General features: G+C 54.7%; 1 long non-coding RNA gene and 1 other non-coding gene across 2 annotated transcripts; one reads left to right on the forward strand and one right to left on the reverse strand.

Annotated features, from left to right (window-relative positions):
* The first annotated feature begins 893 nt into the window (after positions 1-893).
* On the forward strand, positions 894-1,756 carry LOC136373135 (uncharacterized). The gene is made up of 3 exons (XR_010745585.1): positions 894-958; positions 1,129-1,194; positions 1,619-1,756. It is a non-coding gene; the product is annotated as an uncharacterized lncRNA (long non-coding RNA).
* Positions 1,757-10,793: 9,037 nt separating this feature from the next.
* Positions 10,794-10,877, reverse strand: LOC136373148 (small nucleolar RNA SNORD45). Its single transcript, XR_010745590.1, has one exon. It is a non-coding gene; the product is annotated as a small nucleolar RNA SNORD45 (small nucleolar RNA).
* Between the last annotated feature and the right edge of the window lie 544 nt (positions 10,878-11,421).

Below are 11,421 nucleotides of genomic sequence, written 5' to 3' on the forward strand. Positions count from 1 at the left end.
CTTCTGGTCTCTCCACAGGAAGGTGGTGCCTATAGTAACGGACGGGTGAGTACCCTGAGCTCTTCTGCTGGGCCCAGACCTTCCCCTCTCATGGCCAGCACCTGCAGGTTATCCCAGTACACCCCAGTGCATGCCAGTACACCCAGAGCTTCCTAAGGCTGCACCTTCCCCAGGGTCCCAACTGTATTCCCACTCATCCCAGTATAGCCCAGTCAACCCCACTGAGCATCATGCCCAATCCATTTCCTCTCCTCTTTCCCTCCAGTCCTTTCCCTTTCTCCTTGTCCATGACAGGGTGTTCCCAAATTCCCCTTCTTGACTCCCCCTCCTATAGCCCCTCCCAAAGCCCCTCCCAAAGCCATCACTTTTGGTCTTCCCCCTCTGTTATCTTCTGCTCTCACTCACCCTCCACTTCACCCCCATGGCCCCCAATGGAATTCCTGCTTCCACCTACATTCCCAATTCCCATCCCTTCCACACCCCCAGCCCAACCCTTGGGAGCTCCAGCTGCCCCCAGTTCATTGTTTATTGAGCCTTCATATCCAACTCGGTTCCCTCCTCCTTGGAGGGCCCAAATTCCTCTCGCTGTCCTTGTCTCCATCAACACCATGGTCCGTGCCAGAACAGGGATCAGGTGAAACTGGCTGGAGGGGGACTGGGGGGAGCAGAAGGGATTTTCTCGAAACAGGAGGAGCCATGGGGCCTGTGGACACCTGTGACCCTCTGAACCCACAAGGCCCATCCCACACTAACCTTGGTTCTCCTTCCACAGGGAGGTGTAGCAGGAGCAGGTATAGGAGGATGCATTGTGGTAAGTCTTGGAATTTGGGCACAGTGTGCCAGTTGGGGCCTTTAGGTCCCCCATGCCTTGCTGGGACTGGGGACACCACAGTGACCAGTGACATCTCCCCATCTCTCTACAGTATGGAAAGGTGTCCAACGAGTGAAGAGGTCTGAGGTGGGTACCTGGAGTTCTGCTGGGACCATAACTTTCCCCTGTCCTGGTCATGAGCCTCCAGAGCATCCCAGTGCACCCCAGTGTGTCCCAGTACACTCCTGCATGCCCCAGTATGTCCCAACATGCCCCAGTATCCTCCATTGTGGCTCTAACCTTGCCTTTCCTCCCAGCCCCCCGTGGCTGAGCGGGTGAAGCTTCTGCGGGAGTGATGCCCAGCTGCCTCTCTGGATGCCCCGGTGAGAAATCGTGGGGGTTCTCCAGCCCAGAAAAGATCCTCAGGGGGGCAGGGTGGATCCCTGAGCCCTCTGGGCTGTGCAGACATTGTGGATGGCAGAGGGACTTGGAGGGGGCTGTTCCTGACCCTGTGTCCTGGGCATAGGTTTCAGGGCTGTCCCCAAGACTTTCCTGGCCCTGAGGGGCTCTGGGGACACCCAGTGTCCCTGTGGGAGCAGGGAGGGCTCTGGGAGATTGTGGGATATTCCAGGCTGAGGGGCTCTGGAGTCCACGTGGATCACAGAGCCAAGTCCAGTCTCAGCTATAGCCAGTGCTCCAAATCCCAGCTCCTGCTGCAGGTCCCTGCAGAGAGAAGGGTGGGGACAAGGGCCCTCTCATTTCCTAGTGGACACTGGGATTTGTCACAATTTGGGCTCTGCCTTTCAGGCCTGGAACTGGTGGTGAGACTCGTGTCCTGTCCCTCTCCAGTGGTATAAGGAGAGGATCATCCTGGATAACCCCCTTGATCGCCGGGAGCCCTGGGAATTTCCCTGGAAGAATCAATAAACCCCTTCAGCAAAGCAACTCTGTGTATCCATGAGTGCTTGTACTCATGTCCATGTGTGTGTTCCGTGTCTCTGAGTGTTCCCATGTCCCGTGTGTTCTGAACCCTTGTTTGTTCTGTGCTGCCCTCTCAACCCTGGGAGTCTGTGGTTCTACCCCCACCATGAACAGAACGACTGCAGGGCTCCCAGAGGTCATTCTTCCTTTCCCCCTGGCCTGGACACGCCAGGCTGGGACACCCTGCAATGTCCCCTCGGAGCTGGGAGGATGAGGGGCAGCCAGAGCAGCCTCTGGAGCCCCCAGGGTTTTGGTCACAGAGGGACACAGTTTTTGCCCAGGGCTCTGGGAGCCCCATCCCCAGAGAAGCACTGGTTGGGATCAGGGTAGGGGGGGATCATGGACAGTAGCCTGGACGTTCTGATTCCTCTGATCCCTCTAGGAGCTACAGTGCTTCCCTCCCTAAGGATCAGCACTCCTGAGCTCATGCCTATCGGGAATGAGGGACTTAAGGTCACTTAAAGGATGCCTGCTGTTCAGATGCATCTGAGGTGCCACTCCTCAATTCAGGGGCAAATGGGAGCATGTGCCAAAGTAAATATTATGGAATTCACTGAACTATGAAATGTGAAGGAGCAAGGGTAGGAAGCAACGGAGAAGGGAGGAGGGAGATCAATCAGGTCAGCATCACCCATGGATCCAGCAGTGTTGTGTTTGTCCTTCTTCCATGGAGCTTCTCAGTGGTGAGGGGTCCGGAGGTCATTCTGAACTTTTCCGTGTTTATCTATTTAGCAAAGTCAGGAATTAGGGCTCACGGGCTACACAGCTCTCTAATGCCATTGGTTAAACAATTTCCTGGCCTTGGGTGCTAATTGGTCCCAGCTCAGGCCATCTCTTCTCTTCAGCCGGAGGTTTCTGGGGTTGGTAGCCATGAGTTGGTGGTTTCCATCTGCCCCTTGGGAATTCCCTTTGACCCAGTCGGAGCCGATTCCAGCAGGGGTGCTGGGTTGGATTTCCTTGTCCACCACCACGGTTCCATTCTGCTTCCCCAGCTTTGTTCACCTCTCCCAAGACACAAGATAACCCCCAGACAATTGTCCCACCTGATGTTATCTTAGGGTGCTCCATTCTGCGCTTGTCTCATGGCAAAGTCCTCCTGTGGTGACAGATTTGGGGTTGGGCAACAGTTGTTCCTTAATCCCAACACCAGTGGAGCCTCCCCAGCCCCCAGGAGTCCTCCCTGGGTGTGCCCAAGGTGTCCCCTTCGTGTCCCAGCCTGGTGATCCCCTGGTAACTCCCCAGCCAGACTTCCTGCAGGTCTCAAAGCACAAGTTGGTCTTTGAGGGTCTGGGCTGTGACATCTTTGGGGCTCCAGTGCTGATGGCGCTGTCAGTGCTGGTCCCCATCGAGGTGTGACATGCCTTCAAGAGGCTGCGGGGTGGCCTTCATCATCACCATCATCTTCATCACCACAACCACCCGCACCATCAACCTCACCCCACCATCATCATCTTCATCACCCACACCTCCATCATCATCACCCAGTACCATCAGCCTCCATCATCATCACCAAAACACCAACGGCACCATCATCGCTGTCATCTTCTTCATCATCACCTTCATCTTCATCATCCACACCATTGACATCATCACCATTACACTATTCGCACCATCATCATCATCATCATCATGTTCATCATCATCATCATCTCCACATACCTCATCTTCATCACTCATGCCATCATCCACACTACGGTGAACACTGTCACCAATATCCTCATCATCCAACACCATTGACACCACCATCACCTTTATCTTCTTCATCATCCACACCATCATCTTCATCATTGACACCTTTGTCTTCATCACACACCTTCATTTTCATCAATACCACCATCGCCACCTTTGTCATCACTATCTTTATCACCCACACGTTTCTCTTCACCAGCAACCTCAATTAACACCAACAAACACTGTCATCATTACACACCACCATCGACACTGTTACCACCACACCACCCACACCTTCATCTTCATCACTCACACCTTCATCTTCATCACTCACAGCATCATCACCACTTGTGGTAGTTTAGAATGGATTGTGATTGACAGGTTAGCTGACGAATGAGAGTGTTTCTACGCCTCTGAAACACAGCCTTAAAATCCGAACTTTTCAGGTGACTCACTCTCTTTTCCAGTCATCAAGAAGGTAACATCACCTTGTGGGTCAGGGACGGGCTGGTCCCCTCAGGGCCAGGCCTGCCGGGCCTCGGGAGGTGCCCTGCCTGTGGGACAGCTGGCTGTGTCCCCTCTGTCCCCTCCCAGCTCGTCCGATGGGGAGAGGAGGAGGAGGACTGCAGACCAGCAGTCTGGCCCTGCGCCAGGACCACGGTGGCCGTGCTCTGGGCCTTGGTTGCCAGAGCCGCTGGTCTGAAGGAGGAGAGACTTTTAAGAACTTTTCTCCGGAGCCCCGGGAAGCTAATCCGAGTTTAAATTGCTTGAGGTCTGACCAGGGGTGGAGAAGATTTCATCTATTATGTTCTTGAGCCTGCGTTTTCTCTTCCTTTCTCCTGACTATCATCTGTGATCTTGAGTTTGCTGAAGACAAAAAACTCTAAGCAAAGGCTTTAGCCCTTTTCTCTCCTCTGTGGAAGACATTTGAAATGTAGAGAGAAAGAGAGAGCATTGAGAAAAAGTCAGTAAAAGAACTGAGGAAGACTGTTGGAAGATGGGATGGAGGAAGTGGACATTTTTGACCGGACTTCTCTAGATGTAAATTATGGGGAAATGGATTGTTTTTGTAATATCCTAATGTTGCTTGGGGGAATGCAAGTTCTAGCCAAAGGGTTGTGTGTATTGATATACATGGGTTTTAATTAAGAGTTTTGATTAGAATTTATCCCCAGCGCCTGGGAAAGAATAAGAAGGTTTCTATTTCTTTTGAGAGAGAAGTGAATTTAGAAATGGAAGAAAATCCCTGTTTTGTACTAGAAAAGCATTCTTAAAATGATACCCCAAACACATGGAAGCCCATGAACAGGGTGAAAAGCTGTTCTATGGCTGAGACTGCACAAAATCTGCAAAATTCAGGCGATTGAAAATCTCTGAAAGCCACTCGATTTTTTTTTCCTCTGGTTATGGCGTGTTCCCCATAACCCTAGAGAGGCTCCTCTCCCAAAGTGATGTAGAATGGTGTTTAAATAGTGAAAACTGACTGAAAATCATAGTTTTCTCTCTGTAGTGTGTGAAAAAGTAAACAATTGCGGGGGGGGGGAGTCTGAATGTCTCAGCAGGTCTCATTTTTTGTCTTTTTTTTTTTCTTTAGTGTGTATTAATAAAAATATCTGTTCTTACTTTTAAGAAGTAAGGGCCTGTTTTCCTTTTTTTCTCCCAAAAATCCTATCTCCCAACTGATAAACGAAATTTGATGAATCTCAAACCACAACATAAATGGTGCTTTAGCTGGGAACCAAATTAAACTACAGCACCAGTCAACTCCAATACAACCAACACTATCATCGTGACTCCGACAACACCCTCATCATCATCGCTATCACCATCTCCGTCATCATCATTACTATCATCCACACTTCAGTGTTCATCATCAACACCACAGTGAACTCTATCACCTCCATTATCATCACCCAACACCATCAACACCATCACCATCTTCCTCAACAGCATCACCATTTCATCACTTAACACCATCATCATCACCACCACCATCTTCATCATCCATCTCCATCATCATCATCATATGACCATCACTACCACCACCATCTTCATCACCATCATGCCCCCCCATGATGCCCCCATGTCCCTTCAATGCGTCTTCCCATGTCCTCCTCCATGGCAACCCACACCCCTCCCCCACCTTCCATCCCCTGTCCATGTCCCACCATGGTGCCTCCACGATCTCCATGCCCTTCACCATGGTGACCCCCAGATGTTCCTGATGTACCACTCAGGCTCTTAAAGAACCAACCACTGGCCCAAATGTCTGTAACCACCATGTCCCCTGAATCCCTGTGGTGTCCCTCAACCCCCCCTTCCCCCCATGTGACCCTTTTAATGCCCCCAATGTCCCTCCCAACCTGTTGGGGGACCAGATGTTGCCCTGGGTAAACATCTGGCTGATGGGCTCCACACACCCTCTGTTCCACCATGTCCTCCTATGTCTCTCCCCATCATGACCGCCCAATCTCTCCCCCCGTGGTGATGCCCCAATGTCCCCATGTCCCCCACAGCCTGTCAGAGAACCATTTGCTGGCCTGGATGCTGCCCTGGGTGAACATGTGGCTGATGAGTAGGACCCAAACCCCTGGACTGTGGGGTGCTAGGTGAGGAACCCCAAGAATGGGCTGGCAGGTGCCCTACTTGGGCAGGAGATGGGTGGTAGGACCCTTGAATTGGTGGCTTCTGGGTGGTAGGTGTGACAACCCCAGTTTTGGGGGTGTAGGGTGGGGGGTACGTGAGGTTTGGAGGAAATGGGGGGGCTTTGGTGAATGGGGCTCGATTATGGGGGGACTGATGGATTGGGGTACCCAAATTTCAAGGGTGGCGGGGAAGCATCAATATTTGAAGAGGGTACCAATTTTGGGACAGACTTTTGGATTGGGGTATTCTGGCCTTGGACTGATTTTGGATGACTCCTGGAATGGGGGAGATGTATGTGAGGGTTCCGTTTGGGAGGGAAATTGGGGGCGTATCTCCTGAATTGAGGGGGATTGTGTGTTGGGTAGCCCCTAAATATGGGTGACTGTAGGTGCGGGAACTTGCAAATTTGTGACAGCAGAATTGGGGGACTTGGGAAGAGAACCCAACTTGGGGATCAGTGGGGTGGGCAAAATATTTAGGCAATGACTAGGGACACCCCCCTATTTTCCCCAACCCAGACTGGGGTCTGAGGGATTGGGCATTGCTGTGGGGTTTCCCCTTGTCCTCCCTCTTCCCCAGATGATTTTGGGGGTGCGCTGGGCTGGGGGCTTCACTCGCCGGTTGGGGGTCGAGTGCTCCAGTGCAGATGAGGCACTGGCGGCTACAGGGGCTGACATCATCCTGATGGACAACCTGGCCCCCAGGTGAGCCCCAAAATCGGAGGGGGACCAGCAATGGTGAGACCCCAGAGGTGGGACTGGGCCACAGAAATGAGAGCTGGATTGTGAAAATGGGAGACAGACCACTAAACTGGGAGGAAAAACACCAGAAAGTGGGCAGAAACTACATAGATCCAGACTCTGCCCAGCCCCACAGGGGAGACCCCAACATCAAGGGTGTGGCAAAAATGGGGGACTCTCAAGTGTAAAGATGCACCACTAAACTGGAGGGAATCTGCTGTAAATGTGGAGCAGCCTCAAAGGTAAGGGGGAGAACCCAGTCTTTAAGGGTCAATGTATTGGAAAACCTCAATTTGTCGGGTTTTTTTTTGGAGGGTTTTTTGATGGGGTTTTTTTGTGGGTGGTGACAGCAATTTTGGGCAGCAGTGGGTGGGAAATGCCTGGATTGGAGGGATTGGGTGGGGGAACTGCAATTTGGGGGTGTTCTGGGTTGAGAGCATTCTCATTTGAGGCATTTATGGAGGGTTTGCACCCTGGATTAGAGGGTGCTTCTTGGAATTCCAGGCTCTTTCCTTCTCCAAGGTCAGCGCGAATAAACTCAGGAGACCTTGTGTTTGAAGACTCATTCTGAAATCTATTATCCTTATCTATTACAAACTCACAAGACGGGAGCTCTGACAAGTCGAGAAAGTGAGCCAAATGGCATCTATTCAAGGCTATTTAAGTCCCAATTATCCAATAAACTGCTGAAATCTCGATTATTTATGCTTCTAATCCAATTATGATCTCCCGAAATCTACAATGTGGACATCTTCTACCCAATTTGAGAAAACCACTCAGATTTGTGAAGAAGAAGGAAGAAGGTGGTGCAAAAAGACAATGAATCCACACCCAAAGTTCTCCGCCTTGGCTCCCACAGATCACCATACACTAAAACCCCAAATCTAAGTTTTTCATCCTGAGAGATCACACAACGCTACCCAGACACATTCCCATGATCCCAGTATTATCACTCATCTTTGGAAGCCTGTTTTGATGCCTCAGATCAAACGCAGTTTTTCCCTTAAGTTCTGTGGCTGCCAGCACAGACAGTCCCAAATTCTCAGCATCTAGAGTTCCCACAGGTCGTAGGTGGAAAGAACCCCAATTTTGTTGATCAAGGTGCTGGAGAGTCAAAATTTGTTCTGGGTGCTCAGACCATAGGACCGGGGGCCAGTGGGTGATGAGGAGCTCCAGCTGGGTAGATTTGAGGAGGCTTCTTATTTAGGAGAATCCCAGTTTTGGGGAGACAACTAATGATTTAGAAGGTTTGGGCAGGACACCCCAAAAGCTGGAGTTCAGTGGGTGGAGTAACTCAAGAAATGGCGTCATGGGAGAGGATCCAAATGGACTGATTTTAGCTGTGACACCTCCCAATCTGAGAGGGGTTAGGTCGAGCATACCCCCAAGTTTTGGCAAAGGGGGGAAGGTGGGAAGGCTGGAAGGTGTCCCCCGCAGAAGCTACATGCAGTGGAGGCCCGTAGGAGGATTGTTTTGGGGACTCTCCCCCAGGTTTTGGCACCCCACTTCGATGTTCCATGGCGTTTCTGACATACACTGGTCCCACTCTGGACGTTGCAACTGCAGGTGCTGGAACCCTACAACCAATACTAGGATTCCCCCAAAACCACCGGAGAACCCACTGTGAGATCCCAAAATATGTCCTGGGGATCCCCAAAATCCACCCCTGGAACCCCCAAACCCCAGTCCCAGTGAGGGGCAGCGGGAAACCCAGAGCCAGGTCCTCCCAGCCACCAGGGGGCACCAACGCCCAAGACACCCCACTGACCCACCACATCCAGGAGACCCCAAATCTCCATCCTGGGCTCTGCAAGGTTCTCCCATCCCATCCCCCATTAGGACGGACCCTCCCCAACGCCGCCCCTCCCCCAGGTGAGCAGGACCCCCGAGCTGGCACTCGGGCCTCCCAGCCGCCAGGTGGCGCCAAAGCACAAGAGGCCCAAACCTCCCGAAGAGCCCAAAGCTCCACCTGGGCTCCCTCCAACCCCCTCCCCACCTAAGGGAGACACCCACACCCACCCTGCGGTCCCCTCTGCCACCCTTTGCTCTCTCAACCCCCGAATTAACTCCTCCTCTACACACTCCCCCGGTTTGATCGGGGTGTCACCCCAAAATCCACCAGAGAATCCAAAACCAGCCGCTTTATTACCAGCTGAGCACGGGGTCATGATCACAGAGCCACTGAGCCCCTGCTACAAACCAGCATCACTCCTGCTGCTCGGGACCGGGATCGGCCCTTCACAGACACCCCCAGCTCCTCCCTGCAAAACTGGAATGAACAATAGGAAATCCCTTGGTTTGGGATGGAAACCGGCAGCCAGGGAATGAGCCCTCAGGTGCAGCAAGAGTCCAAGGATCCCAAGCCCTAGTAGGAGGATCCCAAACTCCAATTTGAGGGGCCCAAACCCCACCTGGGAGGTGGAGCATCTCAAATCCTGAGAGGTCACCAGAGTGTCCAGGACAGGCCAGGCGACATAGTGACTTTCCCAGCCCATCCCTGCAAAAGGCAGAGCTGAAATTCCACTGCCACGTGCTGAAAGCCAAGGAGGAGCAGCTGGCAAGGGACAGGGACGAGGCGTGCCAGGAGCTGGGGCTCCAAGAGAAGGAACCATGTGGCTCATCTGGCCGTAAAAGGAGGAGATGCCAAGTCTGACCAAGGGCACTGAAATTCCCAGCCACACCAGGCATGGAGCAGAGCTGGGGCTCCAAATCCTTCCAAATCCTAATCCTGTCCCAAGAGGGGGACAAGGGGAGCCCAAAGGAACAATGCTGGCCCTGACCCTCGTTCCCAATTGCACTTTCACAGAGCCAATCCCATGGGATGGCCACTGTCAGATCCCATGGAGCACAATCCATAAAAGAGGAGCCCCACCTGCTTTCTTCATCCCCTGCACCTTATGCACTGCTGCCAGGGCCCAGCTTGCCCATGGAATGCCCAAGCTCTTTCCTGCCTCAAAGGCCTCTGCTGCACTCTTGTACCATCACCCCTCTCCAAGACCCCTCCCAGCTTTACAGCCACAGAAGCTCATGATCCCCATTTCTCGCTGGAGGCACCTTCCCCAAGAACCCTCTGCTCTCCTTTCGCCCACAGCACAAGCCAGGGCACCCCAGAGTCCCTGAGGCTGTGGGTGGATCCCAAGGCAGCCCAAGGTGCAGCTGGAGCACACATGAAGCACAATGACCCAAAATTATGCGGGACCGACTGCAAGGGAAAGCTTCCCAGGGGTGCACGGTGGAGCCAAGAGCTCCCAGGGTCACTGGGATTTGAACCATGCCACAGCTTGTCCCTGGAGCAAGAGCAATCCCCAGTTCTGCCCTGGGGACTCAGCTGGCAGCCACCAAGAACTGGGTGTCACCCTGTGCTGTGGACTCCCAGTTCCCCAGGACGCTGCGGACAAGGTTTATGGCAAAGCCGCTTCTCTCGGGTCACGGGGTGCGGGAGGAATGCCCCAGCTTTCCAAATGCCTGACAGGAGCCTGGGAGCAGCTGGATCCAACCGCAGCCACTCACACCCTCAGGCGTCGTGTCTGGGCTGGCGGGAACGTTCTGGGTTTAACCGGACACCTGCAAGAAGCACAAAACATTCCAGGTTTAGGGCCAGGCTGAGCAGAGGTGCCAGTTGCCTCTTGCACACTCACTCCCACCTGCAGCTGCACCAGCCCCGCTGCACACGGAGAACCTGCACAGCTCTGCCTGCACTCGGGGGGCTCAGGGACACCCCCGAGTCAACGCTGCCACATGCACCTGGCCACCAGTGCCCAACCCAGGGAATTGGGGCCGGCTGAGAGCCCCTCGTGGGCACAAAACCCCACGGCTCAGCCCACAGCTGCACCTGCCCCACCCGGCAATGGGGCACATCCCAACCTGGGCCGAAGTCTGTCTGCTACGGGCATTGGATGCCACACTCGGCAAAAGCTCCACCGCCGGAGCGATCGGGGCCTTCCCGGGCCTCAGAGTAATTCTAGAGCTAAAGCGGTGAGAGACATCAGCTCCGCTCAGATAATACATGCCAGCGCTCATCCCGGGCCCGGGAAGCGCCTCCTCCTCCTCCTCCGGCCCGGCGCAGAGCCGCTGTTCCCAGCGCGGGACGCTCCCTCCGGCCGCAGCCGGGCCCCGGGCCGCAGCCCTTGGCACGGCGCTGGAGCCAGCGCCGCTGGCGGCGGGACAAAACGCCCCCGCCGCCGCCCCGGCTCGGCCCTTGCCGCGGCCCCGGCTCGGCGGCACCGCCATCGGCCTCAGCGGCCTCCGCGGCCTCCCGCCGCCGCCTCGCCCGGCCCGGCCGCTCCGCCCTGGGCCGCGCCGTTCCGGCAGCGCCGCGCCCGGGGCAGCGCCGGCGGCACCGCGCCCTTGGAGCGGCCCCTGCCACAGCCCGGCCACCGGCACCCTCGGGGGCTCTGCCCGGGGGGATCTGCCCGAGGGGCTCCGTGCCCGGGGGGATCTGCCCGGGGGGATCCGTGCCCGGGGTGATCCGTGCCCGGGGTGATCCGTGCCCGGGGGCTCCGTGCCCGGGGGCTCCGTGCCCGGGGTGATCCGTGCCCGGGGGCTCCGTGCCCGGGGTGATCCGTGCCCGGG

The sequence above is a fragment of the Sylvia atricapilla genome, chromosome 32 (genome assembly GCF_009819655.1).
Source record: "Sylvia atricapilla isolate bSylAtr1 chromosome 32, bSylAtr1.pri, whole genome shotgun sequence".
NCBI lineage: Eukaryota > Metazoa > Chordata > Aves > Passeriformes > Sylviidae > Sylvia > Sylvia atricapilla.